This window comes from Periplaneta americana, chromosome 2 (assembly GCF_040183065.1).
Source record: "Periplaneta americana isolate PAMFEO1 chromosome 2, P.americana_PAMFEO1_priV1, whole genome shotgun sequence".
NCBI classification, from domain to species: domain Eukaryota; kingdom Metazoa; phylum Arthropoda; class Insecta; order Blattodea; family Blattidae; genus Periplaneta; species Periplaneta americana.
Genome location: NC_091118.1, coordinates 101,131,895 through 101,158,574, shown reverse-complemented (window position 1 = coordinate 101,158,574; position 26,680 = coordinate 101,131,895). Strand labels below are relative to the sequence as shown.

Below are 26,680 nucleotides of genomic sequence, written 5' to 3'. Positions count from 1 at the left end.
CTGTGTCCGGTTTAAAAGTATAATAAAAGAAAAGTCCTTCGGTCATTTCGTCGCACTTTAATTTTTTTTATCTAAGCTCTAAATATTTTTAATTTTATCGCATGGTAACACTGTAATGAAAATTTAAATCTGTGCTCACTTATTCTCGATATCCTCAAGTACTGTATACGGGATATCTCGTTCGAAGTGTATTGTTCATACTGATTCAAGCTGAATATTTCCTTACGTGTGTGTCTATCCTTCCCATTTCTTTTTCTCGGATTCTATTTCATATGTAATCTAGGTTTTTATTTTAAGATATCTATGACCATGAAGATAGGTTGATACGTCTCACAAAATTTATGTTGCAGTCCACTGTGGTGATATTCTGCCGCGTCTGTAGTCCAAACAATTCGAAAGCTTCAGCCCATAATTCAGGGGGAAATGTTGATGTTTCAATATAGCTTTCCAGAATATGAGAAAATTGAAAATATCACTAACAAGAGAGGCCTCTGATATTAGTTTTGCAAAGCATCTGATGTTGGTGAATAGGAAAGACCAAAAAATAAAAGTTTTTAATCACTTTCGAATTTCAAATGTCTCGTTTCGAAGCTCCTAGTTTCATGTACCGTTTCCTTTCATTTTCATAAGTAAACTGTGTCCTAGTGAAATTTATACTCTGTAATTTACCACTAGAAAAATTAATTTTGACAGCATTATGTGATGTTGTTTAACAATCTAACAAAAGCTTTGAAATTATTAACTGTTTTCCACATCTTTGGAGCAACATTTCTTTACGAAGCACCACCTGTTGTTACATGTTTGGGTATTAGCATTTTGGCAAAAACAAGTAACCACAGAAATATTGGAAACATTAACACACTAATGTATGGTATACATCTGTTTCTGATGGAAATGGTTGGGAGCATAATAAAAACTACCATGAGCTAAACAATTAGGCTATGCATTCATTACTCATGAGAAAAGTTAGATTTGTTTTACAACCTATTAAGACAATTTTACTACTGCCGTTCACGTAAGAAAACTGTTCTCTAATGTGTGTAACTACAGTTTATACCAGAAGTTTAAGGACATCCCTCCGAAAGAGATGTTTCACTTGCATCCTTACACTTATGTGAAATCATCTGATGTTTATAAAGGGGCCAAATATCTATGAAAAATGAAGTTTTTACTGCAAACCCAATCTCTATCTTTAAAACTGTGGATTATATAACAATTTTTCTGTTATGAAAACTTACTGTACTTAAAAATACATTTTTGTATGAAAAAATTAATTTCTCCAGAATGGATGTATTTAGATCAATGAATTTTGGAATAGCGTTAGATATTATCTCAAGTCATTCTTCCACATCCCAATAACCTGCTACTTCACGTCCACATTCCTGAATTTCGACCCATTTTAACTTTTTTAAGAAATAAATCTAACCTTTCTATATTTGTAGCAAACGCCAGAACTGTTTACTAAAATGGAGGGAATAAGCTGATTGACCAGTATTAACAACTCCCAAAGTTATGGTCAGTGGCGTAGCTAGACTAATTATTTTGGGTGGCCAGATGTGCAGGGTTTACCTGACCCATCTCCTGACAATGCCGCTGCCGTCAACTCTCTTGAAACTCATTCTCGGAAATCTTATTTAATAACATGCAAAATTATGATAAACAATCATGTAAGGCAAACCTATACAAACGCTTCATAAGGTGAACTGGAGCTGTCGAGATTTCCTAGCAACGAATCTGTCGATCGCTTATGATGGTCCTTCAACAAATCCCTACTTTTCTCCTTCTCAATGGATAGAATTGCTAGATTACAAAGCCTTGTGCTTGACATGATTGTCGAATTTTTCTTCGTTTCAGAGCTAGTGGCGTAGCGTCAATGTAAGCTAAAAAGCTCAGCTTCCCCAGTTAATAACTTCATAATAAACCTGCAGTTTATGAACAAAATTATATATTAATTTTAATACAATTTATATTTACTCGTTAAATGTTGTGATGCGGCAGCTTAGGATGATTTGTGATGCAGCAGTAAACATGAAGCCTGCACACACCAGCTTCCAACCCCCTCCACTGTTCTATAAGCAAACTGTTTTCTTTCACGCATTCTTCAGTGAAACCCACCCCGCAGATTTGCCATTCCTTTGTAACTAAACTACCTGGTCGCAAGGCTAATAAGAAGCTAGCTTTCACATTGAAAACAGTTTAGTTTCCGAATTATCCCTTTCGTGAGTTGTATTCAGTTGAAGTGTTAGTGTGCATTGTGGCTGATATAATAAATGAGTGAAATAACAGTTCCTAACACTAATGTACTTGAATTTTTTAGGACAATTCCATTATCAAGACTGACTTACGAACAAAAGTGTGATTTAAAAAACAAACGACCGACTCCTTTGCTGTCAATAAAGGACACAACCAAAAGACAGACGCGTACTTTTCAACCATCATGGTACACGAGATACAAGTGGCTTACAGGGTGTGTGGTGAAGAACAAAATGTATTGTTATGTGTGTATTATGATGGAGAAACATAATTCTGAATGGTGTACTGAGGGGGTTTCTGATTTGAACAATTTCATAAAAAAGCCGAGAAACATCAATCATCGAAACAACGTTTACTACACAGCGAGTCGTTTCATCTCCTAGGATCAATTCGCATAGAGCATGCTCTTTCAGAATCTGCCCGCCTTCAAACAATGAAACACAATGAAGAAGTTTCGTCCAATAGACGTATTTTAGCACGACTTATTCAGGCAACAATATTTCTGTCAAAACAGGAACTTGCATTTCGGAGTCATAGAGAAAATGAAAGTAGTGGCAACAGAGGGAATTATTTGGAATTATTGGACCTACTTGCTCAAAATGAGTCATTAATTCGAAACCATCTGCAATCAAATTCTCTTTTTAAAGGAACATCTCCAGATATGCAGAATGATTTGATTGAAGTGATAACGTCTGTATTAAATGAGAAAATTAAAAATGAAATTGAAGAAAGTTCTTTCGTTTCTGTTCAAGCAGATGAAACCTTAGAGTATCGTGTAAAAGGCAAATGAGCATCATATTTCGCTATTGTATTGAAGACCGCATAGAAGAGCGATTCGTTGGCTTTTATGACGTATCTGGAGACAAGACGGCTTTGGGATTGTCCGAAGTTTTGCGCAAGGTTATATCAGAGTGGCAGATTGCAGGGAATAAAGTTGTAAATCAGACATATGATGGCGCAACGGTGATGTCTGGTAGGGAAGGAGGAGTGCAGAAACTGGTGAGACAATTCTGTCCATACGCTATTTTTATTTACTGTTATGCGCACCAATTAAATTTAGTGCTTTTGCATGGTTGCAAAACTGTGAAACAAGTTCGTTTATTTATATCTGCTCTAACTGCATTTCACAGCTTTTTCAGTAAGTCTTCCAAGCGAACGGTTTTGTTAAATGAAAAGGGGTTCAAATTGCCACAAGGATGTACAACTCGGTGGAACTTCCATTCTAGAGCAGTTTCAACAATTCTAAAACATTTCAATGACTTGTACAGTGTCTTCACTGCAATAATCGATGATGATTGTCTGTGGGATGGTGATTCCCGGAATTGTGCTGTGGGACTGAAGAGACATATGGATGATCCAATGTTTGTGTACTTGTTGTGTGTATTTGAAGCCTGCTTCGTATAGCTACATTGAGCCACTCTTCAGACTTTTGCAATCTACCTCTGCTAGTATCACAGTGTGTCATGCCGAAATACATCTTGCTATTCGCAACTTAGAAAATCTAAGAGAAGATATCTTCATTGAAAACTGCGTCGAGAAAAGTAAAAAGCTAAACAACAATTTGTCATATAATGAAAAACACCAAATATCTTTGAGAGCTATAACTTATGAAATATTAGATTCTCAAATAGTTCAAATGAAATTGAGATTTGAAGACTTTCCCCGTCTTGAGTTTGTAGAATTAGTTCAGGAAAAAAAATTCATGGACTACAGAACAAAATTTCCCTCTAATCAAGTGGCTGACTTGGTGTAACAGTATCCATTCTTTGATTGGAAACAACTTGAAAATGAACTACACAACATTTATGCAGATGAGAAGAAACAGTTACCTCCTCAGGAACTCCTAAAATACTTTGTGACTACTGGAATGGATTCCATATATCAAGAAACGACTAAGTTATTAAGACTAATTCTAACTTTCCCTGCCACGACAGCAAGCAGCGAACGGAGTATGAGCACACTCAAAAGGATCAAAACATGTCTAAGAAACTCCATGTCCAATGATCGACTGTCGTGTATGAGTGCACTAGCCATTGAAAAAAATCTACTTAGTGAACTCTCTTCAGAATCCTCGTTTCTGGAGTACGTTATTGACGTCTTCGCAGAGAAGAAAGAGCGGAGAACGGAGCTCATCTACAGAAAGTTTTAAGGTAAGGGCATCTGATTTTGTAAAATCATGTAGTCAAAAATAATCTTCTGATAAAGATTTTAACGTTGATTGACGTAATTATACTAATACTGTATCTATTGACGGTTAATATTGTGATTTCTCTAAATATGACAGTGAGTGAGCTGATGTTAAATTATACATACCGGTACTGTACGTGTCTATTTGTTAGAGATATGTGTAAACCATGAAATCATATTTTGCTACGTACCATTTGAGGTGATGCCTTACTGGCGTTACTTATGAGGTTCCAACCAATCTTCAGACTGCTGACTTGACATTGACTACTATTTATTTTAAGACTACATTTTCGCAACATATATGAAAGACAACTTGAGTTAGCTTCCCCTGCTCAAAATTTCACGCTACGCCACTGAATCATGTAAGGCAAACCTATACAAACGCTTCATAAGGTGAACTGGAGCTGTCGAGATTTCCTAGCAACGAATCTGTCGATCGCTTATGATGGGTCCTTCAACAAATCCCAACTTTTCTCCTTCTCAATGGATAGAATTGCCAGATTACAAAGCCTTGTGCTTGACATGATTGTCGAATTTTTCTTCGTTTCAGAGCTTTGAAAAGTTTTATATCATTACCTTAATGAATGACGAACATTTACTAATATCCATTTTTGGAGACTGAGGTGCTTCCGATAATGAATTTGCAAGAGCAAGAATATCGTCTAAATCAGGCCTGCACAAGGTTTGCGCTCTCCGAGCCGGCTCACAGCTCATGAGCGGAATGCAGATATTAGCAGCGCTCTGTATAAGGTTAGACTGGAAGAAGGGGTGATCTTGTACAAAATATATACATAAGGAAGTATTATTACGAGTGCTTATGAAATGAATTCCCGTTCAGTATTGCAAAACTATCTTGGACTATTATTAATTAATAAAGAAATATTTATTTTAAAGAAATAATAGAAATTCTATAGCTACTTAAATGTACAATATCATTTTGTTATATTTTTATTATCAGTACTTCAAAACGAGGTTTTGTGCTGTTGGCAGCTGAAAGGAACAGTAGCCTACTGATCGTAATGAAACATCAGTTACAGATGTTCGATGCCTGCCTTTATTAAAGTTGATTATAGAAAACAATTGCTCACAAATATAAATGTTGAGCCAAACATAGCAATCATTTTCACAGCCAGCCTGTGTAGTCGTGGATATTATTGCTAATGTTTAGTCTTGTAAAACTCAACCAGGCTAGTAGTATTATTCAAACGATCTTTAGCCCTTAGGTCACATTGAAGATCAATAAGTTCGAGCTGTAAATCGTTAAATGTTAAATGTTATGTTCCGTCTTTTAGATTCCTCCATACTGTACTGTATCAGTAGGTAAGCAACGTGAAACAGTTACTGAGAATAGGCCTACACACTGCACTCCACTGAGTGGTCGTTTCTCTCTTCCCTACCTATAGCAAGTCTATGTCATTCTGACATATCTTCCTCTCCGTTTCGGCGAGCGGTAAACTCGGCTCTCCCGCTCCGAAGAGCGCGCGCGCTCGTTGAGCGCTGTTTGTGCAGGCCTGGTCTAAACATACCAAATAAAATAAGGTGTCACATTTTTCTAGCCGATGTAACAATTCAGTAGCCTGCACAGCTTCCTTCTTTTTATCGCTGCCAGACAAGTTTTTAGGCCCAACCCAACACAGTTAAATTAGCTCTTGAAGAAATGAACGCATTTTTGACTTCTTACCTTAATGCTATCGACTGTAACTATTGCTCTGGATCCATGGTTTAGTTTTAATGAAAAGTATTTTCCATTAAAAACGCAAGAATTGGCATATATTTTGGGTGGGCCTGGGCCCAACTGGCCCACCAGCTGGCTACGCCACTGTATGGTGTAAGTGGCAGTGGCGGCCCCGGGTCAATTTGCTGAGTATTTCGAACTCAAACAATTTTTAGAAAATGCCAATTTTTCCTAAAGAAAGTAAAGAAACCAATCTGGATTTTAAAGCGTAAACGAGGTGTCACAATTTTTTTAAACAAAAAGTAATATTTGCACAAGACTTCCTTTCAGATATTTCTAACTCTATCCCAAAATTCATTGATCTAAGTGCATTCATTCTGGAGTAATTAATTTTTCTCCTACAAAAAATTACATTTTTCAGTAAGTTTTCACAGCAGAAAAATTATTATATAGCCTAATCGACAGTTTGAAAGATAGAGAGATTGGGTTTGGAGTATAAAACTTCATTTTTTCCACAGGCATTAGATTCCTATATAAACATCAGGGGGTTACATAAGTACAGAGCGTTCAAGCCAAGATGTCCACTCACTACCGGTGGCCGCGCGGCCTCCTCATGCTATACGGGTCTCCCGTCTCCCGCCAAATGGTGACCGTAATTTGCAGCAAAATAAAACTCATAATAGCTACCGGCGTAGCTAAGATGGCTAAGGCGCTTGCCTGCCGATCCGGAGTTGCGCTCGGGAGCGGGTTCGATTCCCGCTTGGGCTGATTACATGGTTGGGTTTTTTCCGAGGTTTTCCCCAACTATAAGGCAAATGTCAGATAATATATGGCGAATTCTCGGCCTCGTCTCGCCAAATATCATCTCGCTATCATCAATTCCATCGACGCTAAATAACCTCGTAGTTGATACAGCGTCGTTAAATAACCAAGTAAAATAAAAAAATAAAAACTCATAATACTAAAATAAAAGGCTTACCTTATTGTAGTAACTGCTGGAAATGGTGATCTTCGGCATTCAAGAATGCTTGACATCGCTTCAGCACATTCTCGGACACTTTCTGTAGTTCATTTTTACTTACGCAAAGCACTACACGGTTTTTCTACGGGTTTAACTTCAACAATTTAGTTGCGTGTTGAACTGAAGTTTTCGACTCTCCTATTCCTGGGCATCTCTGTGCAAAGATTTCTGAGAATTTCGTTTTAATCGAAAACCTATTAATTTCATCTAATGTTTCCTCAGTTAAGGCCCTTTTATTCACTCGACGCTTTTTATTTTGAACCGAACCTATCTTGTTAAATTTCTTTACGAGTCTTTTTTATTGTTTTCTTATTTGGCAGGACCATCGGAAAAATGACGTCTGAATTTACGGCAACAAGTTCTCCACGCATATTTCACGGAAGTCTTGCATATAAAAATGTGTTCTATACTGTACACCCAGCAGAGGCGCACTGAATATTGACTTGAGAGCCGTTGGAATGTGCCGTAACTAGCGAGACATAACGACGAGACTCGCATCATTCTCAGTTTTCATGGTAGTGGGGGACATTTTGACTCGAACGCTCTATACAAGGACAAGAGTGAAACATCACTTTTGAAGGGGTGTCCTTAAACTTTTGGTAGAAACTGTATGTTTTCGGCAGAAGCATAGAAGGAGGAAACAGTTTACAAAGTTTCCTATAAATTGCATGTATGAAAGGATCAATTTCAGAAAAAAAAAAACATTTCCTTTAATTTCGGCCTTAATCATCTTTAAGGGCTTTGCATATAAATCACCTGTTGAATTTCTTTTAGTGATGTACGAATTTTTTGGTTTTAATTAGATATGATGAAATGTTTTCAGTTTTGTCAACATTTAAAAGTTTATTTTAGGCCGTGTCTCAAAGCTACATTTTCAGCTGAAGTGAACTAGATTGTTGACTAAATAGCCGGATGTGGCACAGAAATTATGATCCAAAGCTACATAGTGCATAGCAATCAAGTCCGTAGTAGTTAGTAAACGAAAATGCTTGCTCGATTGCGGACTTGTTCACTAAACAAACATGGATACCTCATCAGAAATTGGGATTATGAAATCTGAAAATGCTTTGGAAGTAAAATAATATAAATATAATGTAGAATAACACGTTAACTTTGAACACCGACATTGTTAGTACCTTCTGTACAATGTTTTAAACATTATTGTAATATATTAACCCCTTATCTTTTCCACATAACTCGTAATGAAACTGCATTAGGACACTGCTTTTTTAATTCAGTGCTGTACCGTGATGTCATGGTTTTTAGAAAAATAATCTATAAAGAAGACCTTGTTTCAAGCATACATTTCCGAAGCTCCCTAGTGTGTAGTTTGCAAGTCACCTATTTGCTAGTCACTAGTGTTTAGTATGGACTTGAGCTTTGAGACACGGCCTTACTATGATCTGTTTTACTATAAACCATACTAGTTTCCTAACCACTACACAAAAAAGCAAATGCGTTACTATGCACTGCCACAGAGCCTGACTGCCATCAAGACTAACACTCTTTGCCTACGAGGTAAGCTACAGTAGCGTACACCGTACTGTGTTGCCAAACTAAGCATGTTGATAGTTATATACAATAAAAGTGATTTAATACAGTTATATGAACACTTTTTAATGATTGAATAAAATTAATAAAATAGGTTAAAAACCAGACATGTTTCGGAGGAATGCTCTTCATGGTTAATAATAAAATTTTACATTATTGACCATGAGCTTTACACAATTTATGTTCTTGTTACAGTCGTGGTACTACCACTGAAGATGGAGGAGCATTCCTCCGAAACATGTCTGGGTTTTAACAGATTGTATTAATTTTATTCAATTATTACAAAGTATTCATATAACTGTATTAAATCACTTTTATTGTATATAACTATCCTACTCATGAACACTGTTGCATCTGACCTAACTTATGTAATTTAATTAAGCATGTTGAATTCTGAACGTGCCTACATTAAAATACGAAATACGATGAAATTAAATCTATGTCATAAAGATAAAATGCGACAAAATGAATTGCAGCGAAAAACATTTACATTTCATGTTCACGCATCAACACAATAAGCGATATATGATGTGAAAGATAAACTCAAAAGTTTTTTTTCGGTACTGATATGTCGTGATAACGCATTGCATAACTGCATTGTTGCCGAGAAAGCATTATACTGCATTTGTGACTATGTGACTCAGCAGCAAATGGTTTTCTGTTTGCTTTAGTTTGAGACATATTTATTCCAATGAGAAGTTCTGTTTCATTCAAACTGTAATTATAAGTTACTGCACATTAAAGTTTTGATATCGTATTTATTATAGACAATTAAAAAAAAATATGCCCCCCCCCCCCAGAACAAAATTCTGGCTGCTCCACTTGTACTTATAACACTTTAATATGCATGCCATACTCTAGGCGTGTTCGAAACCACGAGTGCTATGTGTTATCTCATCCTCAGATATGTGTCATCTACTCTCTGGATCACAAAATGATCTTCCTAATATAACGAAAAGTCTATATTTCTCCATATGCTTTTTTTTTTTTTCAGATTGTGGAACAATAGCAATAACTTACACAAAAAAACTAAACCAACAGCTAAGAAATCCCCGTGGTTGATGAGTGAACTAACCACCGGCTTGTCACGCAGACGTCTCGAATTTGAGTCCCGTTTAGGCTGGAATTTTGCACTGAAAAGTAAATAGTGACACTAATGGTGGCCTTGTCCACGACCGGAGTTTCCTCGAGGCTCTCCCATTTTTCCATGTTTGTCACATACATAATTCCATTACGAACTCTAATCATTACCATTTCTTAGCATTCCTCTATCTCTGGAGTCGGCCTGGATAGCGCGGTTGGTATAGCGCTGGCCTTCTGTGCTCGAGGTTGCAGATTCGATCCCGGTCCAGGTCGATGGCATTTAAGTGTGCTGTTAAATGTGACAGGCTCATGCCAGTAGATTTACTGGCATGTAAAAGAACTCCTGCGGGATAAAATTCCTGCACACCAGCGACGCTGATATAACCTCGGCAGTTGCGAGCGTCGTTAAATAAACCACAATTTAAACATTTTTTCGATCGCTGGCTGTAGGAGCGCACAGGAGGCTGGGTCTAATACAAAGGGATAGTAGCTTATAACAGACGATTGATCGTGCTGCATCATACGACCCCTTTCCAGTAGGCTACTAAAATAAAAGAAAAGCTAAGCAGACGTAATTCGCTTAAATTAATAAAACAGTCGTTCTATATTAGTGCATCGGATATTCCTTTCCTCCTTTCCTTTTCCTTTCTTTCTTTTTTCTTCCTCTTTTCATGTTTTCATTCGTTTTTTCTTTCTTTTTCTGGTGCTTCTTTTTCTTCATTCCTTTGTTGCCTTCATTTTTATTTTGTTCTTCTTTCTTCTTACTTCATTTTTTTACTGATTTCTTTCTTTCTTTCTTTCTTGCTTTCTTTCTTTTCTTTCTTTGTATGGTGCTAAGCGCTTTCTAGAACTTTTAACGAAATCCATAAGCCTATCTTGACACATTGTCGACACATGACTGAACGTCCATGGCGTGGAGTATATACACGAGATTTCATCTCAAAGGACACAGGATAGGCCTAATATATTACAATAATAAACAAATATCCATGTCCTAGAAGCGATTGGAATCCACAACTTTGGTTTCTTCGTAATATTAAAAAAGCAAGCATTAGCGTTCGTGTTCATCACGGATGACATTGTGCATCCCTTAAAGTTAATAGAATAATACTTATTTATTAATTGTTGCACAATCTCTTATAATACAATTAAGAGAAAACATTGCATGTTGTCGTTACATTTTGTGTAAGTGTGAGCTGACTTTGAACTTTCAACTTCTACTCGTGACTATAGAATTAAAAGCTTTTATGTTTTAACTTCCTTCTCGGAACTTCGTTTTATCTCTTGGCTCCTGTGAAACAATTCTACAGGATATCACGATCAAAATGGCATGCACAGCTGCGGCTGTAGGGAGGTGGGGGAGTTGTTTTGTGGGACTGTCTTTCTGCCTGGTCTATAATTACGTCGACTTTTGGTGCCTTGCTTGGTATCACCGGGCACAAAGAAATAAGTTACTATTCCGTGACATTGTATGCACAGCGGCATCCTTCGGTATCATAAAGTCAATACAAGCTAATATTAAGAATGAATGAATGTATGTATGTATGTATGTATGTATGTGTAATGCATTTAAATTATAATAAGAGAAGGAACATTATTTCATTTCACAGAGTCGAAAAGTTTAAAGGCTGCTGGTATGAAACATGACTTCATTTATGGCTTAAAACTATACTAAAATATTTTCATTTCTCGGTATCTGAATTAGAAAATATAAATACGGTGAAATTTACACTTCAAATTAGAGAAATTATTAAGAAAAACTAACATGGCGACAGATAATTCATTGCTTTATTTTTTAACTGTTGAATATTAGTTACAAACTCTATCAACCGTTATTATTTTTATCATATACGGTATATTGTTTTTTATCTATACTATTTTCTTATTACTATTTAAATTTATTATTTGGTTTTTCTTATTTTTTTCATTACTTATTTTACGACACTTTATCAACTGCTAAGATTATCTAGCGTCTGGATGAGATGAAGGTGATAATGCCAGCGAAATGAGTCCAGGGTCCAGCGCCGAAAGTTACTCAGCATTTGCTCTTAATGAGTTGAGGGAAAACCAAGGAATTAACCTCAACCAGTAACTTTTTCCTACCAGGATTTGAACCCGGACCCGCTCACTTCACGGTCAGGCATGCTAGCCGTTACTCCACGGCGGTGGATCTTTTTCTTATTCCTTCTGTCTACCTATAATTCAATATTGAACTCCTGAACATGAACATTGCTTATACGGGGTTGAATTCATTTAACTTAAATTCACCTGCGTATGTTTTAATATTTAATATGTTTAGTATTGCTTAATAATATTTAATATTTTTTTTTCTACGGCCATACTGAAATTAATTTATTATGCAATGATCATTTGTATCGAAATGACATTCAGGATATTCGGTGTACAGTAGTAAACTCAATTAAAATAGAAACAACTATAAAACTACACATTTTCTAACTTAGAGTGCATGATGAAAATTGTTCAGATTGTCAATCAATATAGATAAATACAATATAATATTTGTTACTCAGTCAAATAACAAATCAATGTAAAATAATGACTTATATTATATGGTCATTAAGTTTTAAACACATAAATTACATATTGCAAACGTTTTCGCCCATTCAAGCATCTTCAGGCACAATTATACAATATCTCAATATCAAACTGTATAGTCATTACACTGGTGGTAGATAAACTGTTTAAAATTAATGATGTACAACATCACCATAATTAAAATGTAATGTTACAGGCCACGTTCAAACGACATATTATAACCCATCAATCATTGGACTCTACTGAACAAGAGTTTCACAGAATATTATGAAGTTTAAATCATAACACTACGTTGTTTTCTAATTTTAATATTGTTTTAATTTTATGACCTGTAACATTACATTTTAATTATGGTGATGTTGTACATCATTAATTTTAAACAGTTTATCTACCACCAATGTAATGACTAGACTTCGTGGAATTGCCACGAGAATCGTAAGGTTTACTACGCACGCGGTATAGACTGTATGAGAAGGGGACGCGCAACGGGTGGAGTATGCCTCTGATGTAAACACTGAGCAGTATACTACGGTTACAATAAAACCTGTATCCTGCATTCAAGAAATTCATTCATTCATTCATTCATTTATTTTATTCCATAGATCTTACATGAGCAATGAAGCTTTAAGATGTGGAACATGTCAACATTTTACAATATTACAATTACAATTTTTACAAATTTTTATAGTTTTACAATTTAATAATTTTCTACAATTTTTACAATGTTGTACAATTTTTTTTACATTTTGGCGAGATGTAGTGAGATGAAATGAGGTCCGAGGATTCGCCAAAATATTACCCGGCATTTGCCTTTTCGGTGGGGGAAACCTCGGAAAAACCCAACCAGGTAATCAAATCAAAGGGGGTAATCAACTCAAAGGTGTTGATGCCAAGGACTCGCCATAGACCATCCGGCTTCAGTCCCACGGCTGTGGAAAACCTCGGAAGAAACCAAAGTCCAAAGGGGGATCCAACCCAAGCCCGAACGCAGCTCCGGAACAGCAGCCCAGCGAGTCTGCCGACTGAGCTACATCGATGGCTCTACTAAAAGTATACAATACATAGCCAATCAGATTATTAAATTTACAAACGCAAACGATCATTCATAAGTTGAGCTATATTATAATACAAAACAATTTAATTAAATTTAAGGTATAAACAATTCAACCAGTTGTGATATACAGAAATTGATAATACATATCATGCAAACTACTTCAAATTACAAACACAAACAATTTATCAGTAGAGCTATATAGATTACTATTCAATTTAAAGCATATACAATTCATCGGCCAAAACTATACAAATATATACAATACAAAGTAGCATACTTTCATTAAGCTATACAAATTTGTGCAATTAATATCAAGTAGATTAATTCAATTTATAATCATAAACAATTCATCAGTTGAGCTATACATATTACCATTCAATTTACAGTAGGTCTATATACAATTCATCAGTAGAGCTACACAGACTAGTAATCATTTTAAGAACATATACAATTCATCAGCCAAACTATACAAACATATACAATCAAATTAGTTCAATTTACAAACTTATTTTCGTTAAGCTATACAATTCATATGAAGTAGATTAATTCAATTTATAAACTTAAACAATTCATCAGTTGACGTATACAGTACATACAATTCATCAGTTATGCTAAACAAAAAATACAATACATAGTAAACAGATTAAGTCAATATAAAAACATATTGTAGTTGACCTATATAAAATTGTACATGTCATTTAAGTAGAATAATTCAATTCACAAGCATAAACAATTCATCAATTGTGTAGAAGGTATGAGTATGTAGAAATTTGGTTAATTCTTTTCTGAACCTTTTCTCGTTGTTCTTCAAATCTTTAAGATAATTAGGCAGTGCATTGAAGACTGTTATACATGAATAGCGAACTCCTTTTTTAAAACAGCTTAGACTAACAGAGGGTAGATGAAGATCTGATTTATGTCTTGTATTAAAATGATGAATGTCTTGATTAGTACTGAATTTATCTTGGTTCTTAATATACAGCATCATTAGGGAGAGAATGTATTCACAAGGTAAAGTCAAGATTTCTAAGTTTCGGAAAATATTTTTACATGAGGTCCTTTTATGCACACCGGCCATTATTCTTATAGCTTTCTTTTGTAAAACAAAAACGTGTTTAGCTTCAGACGAGTTACCCCAGAATATTAATCCATATTTCATTACAGAGTGAAAATATGCAAAGTATGACATTTTAAGTAAGTTTATATCACCAATAGTAGATAAGGATCTTAATGCATAACAGGCAGAGCTCAATTTACGAGTAATACATTCTATATGCGTTTTCCAGTTCAAGTGATTATCCAATTCTAAACCAAGAAACTTTGTGCTTATAGATTCTTTGAGATGAGTTCCATTTAATCGAATACTGTAGGAAACCTGAGCACTATTGTGTGTACTAAATTTGACTGCACTGGTTTTATCAACATTAAGTGCTAGTTTATTTGCATGGAACCATTCATTCATTAGATTCAGCACTGTATTAGAAGTGTTTATAAAATGATCGTATTGTTTGCTTGAAATAATTACACTTGTATCATCTGCAAATAAAATTACATGGGATGAATTGTTTATGGTCAAGGCTAAATCATTAATATAAACTAGAAACAACAATGGACCTAAAATTGACCCCTGCGGAACACCATGTTTAATATTTCTAAATTCTGAATAAGTAACTTTATGACTATTTGGTACATTTATTTCTACTTTTTGTTTTCTATTTGATAAGTACGATGTAAACCAACCCAACATCTCATCTTTAATACCATAAAACTTCAATTTTTTTACTAATATACTATGGTCTACACAATCAAATGCTTTAGCCAAGTCACAAAAAATCCCACCTACATGTAGTTTCGAATTTAATGAATTTAGTATTTCATCCACCAAACTAAAAGCAGCATTCTCTGTCGATTTTTGTTTTCTAAATCCAAACTGTTCTAAAACTAATATATTGTTGGACTCCAGGTAATGATATAATCTATTATACATAACTTTCTCAAACACTTTTGAAAATGTTGTTAATAATGATATGGGTCTGTAATTAGCAATAGTACATTTATCTCCCTTTTTGTATATTGGTTTTACTATTGAATATTTGAGTCTTTCTGGAAAAATACCACATTGCATTGACAAATTGCATAGATAGCTTAACGGATGGGATAATATTTCAGAACAAGCTTTCAGAACTTTACTTGGAATTTCATCATATCCAGAGGAATATTTTGTTTTTAGTTGTTTTATCACATGCATGATTTCTGCTGCGGTAGTGGGAATAAATTTGAGACCTAAAAACTCAGTGTTAAATGCATCAGTTAGGTAACCAAGTGCAGCATCTTCTGGACAATCTTGAATGTTTAAGTTCTGAATAATATTTATATAGAAGTCATTAAAATGATTTGCAATTGATTTTGGGTTATCTATTTTACTATCATTGATTTTAATGCAAGTAATACTTTCACTCTTTGAATATCGATTAGTTTCATTTTTAATAATATCCCAAATAGTTTTAATCTTATTATCTGAATTTTGTATTTTTTCATTCAGATACATTTTCTTTGCATCTTTTATAACTTTTGTCAAAGTTTTACAGTAATTCTTGTAGTAATTAAGAACATGAGGATCATCACTATTCCTACTCATTAAATATAGATTCCTTTTTCTAGCACATGATATTTTAATTCCTTGAGTTATCCACATGTTTTTACTTTTACATTTTTTCACCACCTTGACTGGAAAACATTCATTGAAATAATTCGTAAATGTAGTGAAAAATGCATTAAATTTAGTATTAATATCAATGGTATCGGTACTATATACATTTTCCCAAGATTCATTTTGTAGACATGTATTTAAATGATGAAGAGATTCAGCATTTATAATCCTTTTTTTTATTTTTAGATTAACATTTTGGAATTTTTCACTCATATTGAAAACACTTAGAATTTGTGCATCGTGATCAGACAGGCCATTGACTAATGGTACTGTTGAATAGGAATTCAATCTACTTTTATCTATAAATATATTATCAATGGCAGTACTACTTCCAGCTTGTGTTCTGGTTGGAAAACTTACTGTGTGACTAAGATTATAAGTTTCAAGAAGTGAGTTTAATTTTCTTTTACGTGAGCTTTCTGATAGATAATCTATGTTTATGTCACCACAGATTACAAATTCGGTATGTGGTTTATAAAGTCTTTTCAATAATGAATCTAAGTTAGTTGTAAATTTCTTATAATCTCCCATTGGCGCCCTATAAACACATAAGATAATTAAATTTGATATCTCATAACCAATTTGTATTCCACAGATTTCAATATCTTGTTCGAGGCAAAAATCAGATATATCAATTTTACTAAATAATAGATCCTCTCTGATAAAAATACAGGCACCCCCTTTTTGGAAGACATCTCTACAGAAATGAGAACCTAATACATATCCATGTAAAGACAGTTGTAGTATTTCCTGTTGCTTCATATGATGTTCAGTTATACATAATATCTGAGGTTTATGCTTTTGAGTTGCTAAAGAAGTGATCAATTCATCAGTTTTTTGTTTTAATCCCCTAATATTTTGATGAAAAATAGTGAAGTTACTGTGTTCATTACTAGAAACATCAGAGCATTTACAATTTAGTTGAACTTGTTTCAAACACCTTACTGGTGGGAGGTTTAACCTAAAAAAGGAGAAGCCCTAGCATTAACTAACACAGGAATATTACAACTCTGCTTTTTAACATGGCTGCCTCTGATGCTATTAGCAATAAGAACCGAAAGGTGCTCCTTGCCTCTACCATTCAGATGCAGGCCATGTGACGTATATTCATACCTTCTTATAGGGCTTACATCTATCAAACCAATGTGTGATGCCCCAGGTCTCATCAGAGCCCGCTCAAGCCGCACATTCACACTCCGCACCCTCCTGTGAAGATACGGCTTGTCGTACCTGCTGAAAAGACTGAGAAATCCCACATTGGTATGGCTGCTCATCTCAATTATGTTGTTGACATCTTTCTCAATAGAATAGTTACAATCGTTATCAATACTATTACCTGGCCCACCCACTATAACTACATGATCCCTCTTAGAAAAATCTGAACTCAATTTCATCATATCCTCAACAACATTCTTGAGAGGAGCATTAGGCTTACATACACTAGATACTTCAAACTCATCGCCCAGTTTCGACTTCAAAAGTGAGGAAATACCTCTTGCATGGCTGCTTCCTAAAATCAATACTTTACTCCTACAATCATTAACCTTATCTGTTTTCTGACTTACCTTTACTAGTGTCGATACTGGGTCTGAGTTCTCCTGATCAACATTCATTGCTTGAAGAGCACTGAATTTGTTGGTCAGTATGATTGATGCAGCATCATCCGCAGAGAAACGTCTACTCCTAGATTTGGAATTCTTCGGTTTCATCCAAGTGTGAGATCTCCCTTTATTCGAAACACTATTGCTATCCTTCAAAGCTCTCAATTTATTAATTTCACACTTTGCCTCATCTAATTCCAATTCTAGGGCTCTGATTCTCTCCAGTTGATCGCGCATCTTTCTATCATATATACAATCACTACATTCCCAACTACCTTTGTCAACAAAATTATCAGGATCTATATCTATACATTTCCAATGAAAACAGAAATTACAATTATTACATACCAATCCTTTCACTACAATCCTTCTACAACTACGACAGTTTCCAGACAGAGCAGCCATAGCACACATTATGTATATACTGTACCTTATTTACAAATTCAATTTCACTCACTTTTCAATTTAATGTACTTACGTATATTAGTTTTAGGTTATTTCCACCCTTTAGTATCACCACACTATAATATTTCAATAGGCCAACACTACACTTTATCACTTCACTATACCACACTTTTCGACGTTGAAACTACACGACACGTCACTGCACTTATATTTCGGTCTAGATGAAACTTCACTATTTATGTTTTAAATTATTTCTACTTTGAAGTATCACCACACTACAATATTTCAATGGACCAACACTACACTTAATCACTTCACTATACCAGTACAACACTTGTCGAAGTTAATCTACACGATACGTCACTTCACTGCACTTATATTTCAGTCTTGATGCAACTTCACTATTTATGTTATTTAACACACGCAATTTCTTAACCAACAATAGTATTTATATTGAAATGTGCTATTAATAATTTAGCCTAGTCCTTGTTAAAATATGTAAACACGTTCTATATTAGGTGTTACAATTAAGCCTACTTATGTATCAATTAAATATTTCAACTTTATAAATAACAAAGAGCCTTAAAATTAGTCAACTTATGGGTTAAGAATTACTCAAGTTAAAAGAAGAAAAGGTCGGGAATAGTGACCAAAGTGTTGATTTGAGGTTAACTGTTTACAATATGGCGATTTATGTTGTGTATGAAATGCGAAGTATATTATTACAAAATTGCGTGGAAAATGGATGTTATGAATTTATGATTTATATGTCAAATGATTAGTGAGTATTTTAAGTATCTTTAAATATGATGCTATGAATATATATATGAGAATTATGTTAAATATGAGTATGAAAACACAGAGCTGCTTTATGGCAATCTTATCTCCTCAGTCACTACTACCAACCTAATATAATGAATGATCATTGAAGTAGGAAATGTCTAAACATATAAATACACAATTATTGAGTAGTGAGATATATTAACTCTTAAAATTTAATATAATATACTCACATAATTCTTGAATATGTGCATTGCAGTGAAGAGTTACGTACATTTTGAGCGACTGCAAAGTAACCTCCTCCGATGGCCACTTAAACAGTTTTTATATTGGGAAAATGTACGTTCAACAACACACGATGTAATACGTGCATATTTGAAGAACGGAAAGTCACTGCTTTTTAGTACACCAACTTCAGACGTCTTGTCGTGACCTGATAGTACATCATTTATAATACGAAGTTGTGAATAGGCAGAATTTTTAGTAATAATGTTTCTCAACTTACATTTCACGTTTTCTGAAATTAGTGAATTGTTATTTTGGATAACGGTTTATGATACTTTATACACTATATTAAGGGCTTCTGAGAGTTGTAGATTAGACGATTCTAACAGGGTGATGCTTTTGGACACAATTTTAAAATTATAATCAATGAACAGAATATCTTCCAATAGCTGTTCAGAAGGCAGTGATTTTGCAGCTGCAACAGCGGAACTGTCTGTGCTATCCAATGCATCAATTACCTCCATTATTTTGCCGTAGTATTTTGCATAATAATTAACAGCATCCAACCACGTTTTCCAACGGGTCAAGACTGGCTGCGGGGGTAAGGATATTCCAGGCGCAATTGTTTGGAACAGCAACACACTCATTGTAGTATGTTTGATTGAATTCTTGTCTGCAATGAACAAATGTTAAGCTTTGACTATTCCAACCACAGTAATGCAAAAACAAGTGCTTACATAGGTATACATTAGCTGTAGCTGCTCTATCTACTGTACCGGTCACATCTCTTAACATGAACTGCTTATACTACGAGACCGGGAGGTCGCTCACCTCTTCTATACTACCGTACATCGGCAACCTGATTGCATGCTGCGTGTGGCAATTCAACGAAGTCTAGTAATGACTATACAGTTTGATATTGAGATATTGTATAATTGTGCCTGAAGATGCCTGAATGGGCGAAAACGTTTGCAATATGTAATTTATGTGTTTAAAACTTAATGACCATATAATATAAGTCATTATTTTACACTGATTTGTCATTTGACTGAGTAACAAATATCTATCTATACACATTTTCTGTTTTATTGATATGCATATTATGAACAGTATAATTTTGGAACACAATTTCTCGTACACGTTAAAACTTACAAAAAGGAACTGTGATTTCAGACCTATATGAACTAAAAAAAAGGCCGTGTGTCAAAGCTAGATTTTCAGCTGAAGTGAACTAGATAGTTGTTGTCTAAAAAGCCGGATGTGACGGCAGAAGTCATGATCCAAAGCTACATAATGCATAGCAATCAAGTTTGTAGGAGTTAGTAAACGAAAATGCTTGCTTGATTGACGACTTGTTCACTAAACAAACATGGATACCTCATCAGCAATTGGGGTTATGGAATCTGAAGATGCTTTGGAAGTGAAATAAACTAAATATAATGTATAATAACATTTTCACTTTGAACATTGACATTGTTAGTGCCTTCTTCACAATTTTTTTAACATTATTGCAATATGTTAGGCCGTTATCTTTTTTACATAACTCCCAATAAAACTGCATTAGGACACTACCTTCTTAATTCAGTGCTGCACCGTGATTCATGGGTTTTAGAAAAAAAAATCCATGAATAAGGCCGTGTTTCAAGCAAACACGTCCAAAGATCCCTAGTGTGTAGTTTACAAGTCACCTACAAGGTAGTTATTGTAGTTACTAGTGTGTAGTATGGACTCGAGCTTTGAGATACGGCCTAAGAATCACTTGCATTCTTTCGTTTCCCACTGTCTCAAACGTCACTGTTTTGTTTCCCATATCTGAAACCATATTCATTCTTCATATTGTCAATATAAAGAAGTATATATCTAAACATTAATTTTAATTTTTAATAAAGCAATTAATGTTTGTCTAACTTTACTACCGGTCGTAGGAAAACAGTTATAAGCTATGCAACTCTTATACAGTGTCTATCAGTCTTATTCGTACAGGTGAAAATATGTAACAACATTGGTGATAAAGACACATGAAATGGAAGTATTACATTTATCTTTCAAAATTCTGTTCAGTAGCATTATGAATACAAATAAAACAAAAAGTAAATTCCATATGTACCATAAACACGTAAATAAACGAAATTTAACAAAATATATAATTTCTCTACCTGCCATTTGTATTCGTACAGTTAGTAACAAAATTAAATAACTATACATGAATAACATAAACAATTACGTTCTAATACCTAGTTGCATATCCTCTGGCTTTGATCACTGCCTGACACCTTCTCTGCATGGAATTTACCAACGTTTTATATTGCTGCGGAGTGAAATTTCGCCATTCTTCCAGCACAACAGTTTTGAGGTGTTCTTTGGACGAAATTGTATTTTTATGTACATTTTCCTTAAGTTTGGACCACAAATGCATGATGGGATTCAGATCGGGTGATTGAGGAGGAGTATGGAGTTGTTTCGGGACGTTCCATATCAACCAGTGTTTGTTCATTTCGGCCGTATGTTTGCTGTCGTTGTTTTGTTGGAAAATGCAGACAGAAGGAAAATCCATTTTATTGCACTTTCCTTGACATTATTTTTCAAGATGTTGTTATAGACTACATTGTCCATAATTGCATCAATTAAGTCGATGTTACTCACGCCTCTCGAGGACTTATAGCACCAAATCATTATGACGCCACCTCCATGTTTCACAGTGGGAAGATTGTTATCCACTTTATCGGCCTCATTCTTCTTTTTCCACACTCTATGGGCACCATCGGATCCGAAAAGATTAATCTTGATCTCATTACTGTCCCAAAATTCTTGCTCCTAATTTACATGAACTTCAGGAAATTTAATTCTTAAAGCTCGATTTTTTCTACTTACAAAGGGCCTTTTTCTTATCCTTCTACCATGACATCCATATTTATATAGGACACGTCGCACCGTTGTTACACTAACAGTCTTCCTTGTGGTTTTTGTCATGCGAGAACGTGGTTTCGGCACACTTAACGGTGGATTTGATTTTATTTGTCTTATTTTAAACCATTTTTCCCTCTCATTTAGTATTTTTTCTTTTAGTTTTCTCTTCTGATTTGCAGTAAATCCACGGTATTTGAATTTATTAACCACGTATTGTATCGTGGAATGACTTTCGTTTACTATATTGCCTATTTTCCGTAAAGAATAACCTTTAAGAGCCAGTCTAACTATCGTATTCTTTAGCTCGGCACTGAGTTCCTTCGACTTGCCCATTTTGAACAGAACTGACTGCTGAAGCAAAACAAACCCTAGAGCACGCGGTAATGCACACTCGCTGTTACCATTAAGGCACGGCACCCCCGAATAAGTCAAAATTACTCAAGTGTACGAATATAAATGACATACAGCTTTACTTTCAAAGTAATGTATTTATTAATATTTTTGTTAATTAGAGTTTAAAATAAAAACACGTTGTAAATTAATGTTCTAAGAAATGGTTTTAAAGCATGGTACACTACTATTAGTATATGCGTATAATTATTTTGTACATAATGTTGTCTTCTTAGTTTAAATTAGATATGTACGAATAAGGATGATAGACACTGTATAATGGCTATTATGACACTCGTGCAGTCGCTCGCTTTGCTCTCGTCGAGACTGACTCCGGTACTCGTGTCTCAATAATATGATCGTTGCATAAATAATTATTTCAAAACAAAATAACTGCTATGTGTACTGAAATGATCAGAAATTAAATTAAGTTTTTATATCGTAGTTAACGTTTATTTTAACCCGCTATGGAACTTAGTGAAGCGCGAGGAGCTATTTTACGTTCCTTCGCATTAATGCAGTCAGAAAAGTCTGCCCAAATAAAAACGCAGAACTACATCAAAGCAAAAACAAGTTTTCACAGTCTTTATTTTCAAGCATGTTTAATCCAACCAAAGTCCCTGCATAATTTATCTGTAAACTTGACATAATTTATTCCGTGTAGGCATTCTGAATTGTTGTAAACCTATATTCGTACTTCTTATAAAGCTCCCCTGCTTACCGCGCGCTGTTAAAAGGAATGTCTTATAGTTTGCCGTTAAAGTAGGCCTATACGTTTCTTGTGATTTGTGAGTGTGATTTTCTTTGTGTTTCTTACAGTAATAATTTTCAAATGCTATACACAACAATGCTGAAGAAGAGTTAAAGAAGAAAACAAGCAGAATGTAGGGATTTAGAGTGATATCGCTAAATTAAATTAGTAAAATAATTGGAAGACCAAGAGCAACAATTCAGCATATAATTGATAGGGTTGGCGAACGAAAATCGTTGGAAAATAGCCACAGATCAGGACGTCCTACAAAACTGGATGTATATAGCCTACTGAGAGAGTGTTAACTATGAAAATAAAGCAAAATCCTCAAATCAGTGCACCGAAATTAGCAGCTAGTGTCAAGAATAACTTTAATAATAATAATAATAATAATAATAATAATAATAATAATAATAATAATAATAATAATTCTGCTAGCAGTGTTCGTAACTGTCGAAGAGCTAGAGAACTACATACAGCACACAGAAAATGCTTTGTAAAAAAAAAAAACAGAAAGAAGAGATTATTAGACCTACACTTCGCCAAAACACACATCAACAAAACCCAAGAATTTTGGAACAAAGTCATTTTTACTGACGAATCTAAATTCAATATTTTTTCTTCAGATGAAAAAAGAAAAGTCTGAAGGACGAAGAATACACAGCTGCAAAAGCAAAATCTCCCACTCACTGTGAAACATGGTGGTGGTTAATGTAGTGGTATGGGGCTGCATGAGTCTCTCTGGGGTACGGACTTTGCATTTTATCGATGGCGTCATGGATCACCAACAGTAAATAAACATACTAAAGACCAATCTTCATACATCTGTAGAGAAAATGGGGATTTGACAAGATGTTGTATTTATGCAAGATAATGACCCCAAACACACCGCTTTCAATATGTGCTTATGGATTCTGTATAACATACCAAAGTACATTCTCCGGACATTAACCCCATTGCGAATTTATGGAAGCGTCTGAAAAGAAGAATTCGTTCAAGGCAAATTTGTAACAAGCAAGACGTGAAAGAATAGAGACATATCCCTGTTTCAGTAACTTCAAAGTTAATCAAGTCGATGCCACGCCGTTTGGAAGCCATCTTGAAATCCAAAGGGCTCCCAACCAAGTATTGGACTCCGAATGTAAAGACAAAAAACAACCATAATATGGAACTGTATCAATATATTTTGTTCGTTGATTTTTGTTGTTAATGTATAAATTATTTTTACGTGTTTTTTGTGTTAAAACAGAGGAAACTGCATTTATTTAACTTTGTAAAATATAATTATTTATAGTGAATAATTATATTAACTACTTCTATCTGTAATATTATATATCAATACATTTTAGACTTACTGTAACTTATTTGTTTCAGAGCACTCTGATACTATTCACAGAACATTCTCCTATTCTTCATCTTTCACCGTCTCTGCAGCTCATCTCTGGAACACTCTACCACAACATGTCAGAGACTGGCGGATATTATGTAATTTCAAAAATAAACTAATACTGCACTTTCACAATTCAGATTCCTTTCAATTATAAGCTTTTCTCTGTGATAGTTTTGTAAACATACTCTTTTTATTGTGGATTTCATTTAAATGTTGTATTTTTTTTCTTGTTTATTATTATAATTTTATTACGTTCCATTTGTTGTATTCTTCCTTACGTTTTCCCTGTTAACTGCTTGTAGACTACTGAGTTGCTTTTATTATATTCCAATCTTTAGATCTGTATTTTAATTTCTTTTTTATATTATGGTATTATTTTCATATTGTTTAGTGTCGATTTTATTATGCTACTATTTTTTGTAATGTGTTAGTATTCTGTTCTTATACTTTTTGTTAAATTTCACTGCTTGTATACTTTGTGACCTGGTAGAGCGTAAGAGAAGACCCTATGGCCTTAACTCTTCCAGCATAAATAAATTATTATTATTATTGTTATTATTATTATTATTATTATTATTATTATTATTATTATTATAACCAAGGATATTTCTCATGCCATGAAAATTACAAATTTCTTTTTTATCTTCCTCCACCCGCTATTTTAATATATGGTGTCGATCTCCTATATTTGTAAGCATATTTTGTTTCATACGTCTAACTTGAAAACGGTTATCTTTTTCATTCTACAAATAATAACCTCAGTGTTCTCTCAGTATGAACCATTTTACGGAAAATTAATATGTAAAAAAAAACACGTAAAAAGACCAACACAAAAAAACATACGCACCCACGCACGCATACACACGTATGCACTTTTGATTAAACTAAACTCAGCAACGCAGCGTTTTCAGAGAACACCAGTGCAAGAGGTAATATTGTGGCGGAAGGCTAGCCTCCTGTCATACGGAGATGTAGCGAATCGATATCCCCTCCCCGATCCCCCCTCAAGCTTGCGAGTCAAGGTCGTAGCCATGACTTTTAGAGACTGTTTAACCCAAGCGTTCTCAACCTAATGCTCGCGAGCACTGTGGTGCTCTTTTAAAGGCACTTGGTGCTCTTGTCATGCGAGTAAGAAAGTGCTCGTTCAGTCCTTTTTCCAATTCAAACTTCGTTGTACGATCCTGAACAATTAGTTTTCCTATCCTTCCATTATAATATCTTAGAGATCTGATAGGAATTCTCGTATTTCACATGGTGTATAACCCCATTCATTTCAGTGTGGACTTAAAACTCGAGATTATTCAAGAGAATAATATGACTGCTCGTGCGGAGCTTCAATTGATAGATCTCCATTCCTCCTCAGCACTGAAATATTTGTTCTACACGAAGAAATTCATAGCCTCGGGGAGGGGGAGTAGAAGATATAAAAAGACTCCAAATACTGCAAAGTGTTTCTATCAAATGCCCAACTATGTTCGGGACAACTACCCAGGCAGAAAACTTTCTCACTTATTAAATACCGTCATTTCTCATATGGTCCTGGAACACAACTATGGTCCACGATACAAAACATTGTAGAAGTAACATAGACCGTTCGTAGATAGCTGCAGTGACTTGTCTTCAAACTACAGTACAGAAAAAATATAGATAAACGAGGTACTACGTTATGGAGTACGAAGTTTGAATTAACCATAGTTGTGTTCCAGGACCATAGTTATGGGAAATGGCGGTACCTCAAGAACAGAGCACGATCATGATTGAATACTTCACATCTGCTGGACTGTTTACATGACGCTACAAGCGACTTCTTCTTGGACATCACTGAAATTCTGATCAACATTGAAGTTCAAGGTTATGATTAGTCTGGTAATTTTTTTAATTTATTTAGGTATTTGTTTATTTATTTTATTTAGGCTATGTATTCATATAGTCCTATTAAACCTATTCAATTTCATGGTGCTCGACAACTTAGTATTACATGCAGGCGGAGCTCACTATCTTCAAAAGGTTGAGACCCCTGGTTTAAACCATAAGCTCGCGGCTCGTATTCTTCTCTCCATAATGGAATGACTACCGACAGTGAACTTTATACAGGGTATAAGGGGTATAAATGCCATTATTTTAACTGATGATTATTCATG

General features: G+C 34.7%; 1 protein-coding gene across 4 annotated transcripts in view; it reads right to left on the bottom strand.

Moving 5' to 3' along the window:
- LOC138694468 (uncharacterized) overlaps window positions 1-26,680 on the bottom strand; it is a 175,800-nt gene that overhangs the window by 124,555 nt on the left and 24,565 nt on the right. Inside the window, exon 1 of one of the 4 annotated variants that reach the window (XM_069818211.1) lies at window positions 7,095-7,575. The exons of the other annotated variants lie outside the window; for them this stretch is intronic. The gene's annotated coding sequence lies outside the window, so the exon portion shown is untranslated. Of the gene's footprint in view, window positions 1-7,094; window positions 7,576-26,680 lie in introns of those variants that run through there. 4 annotated transcript variants of the gene reach the window in all.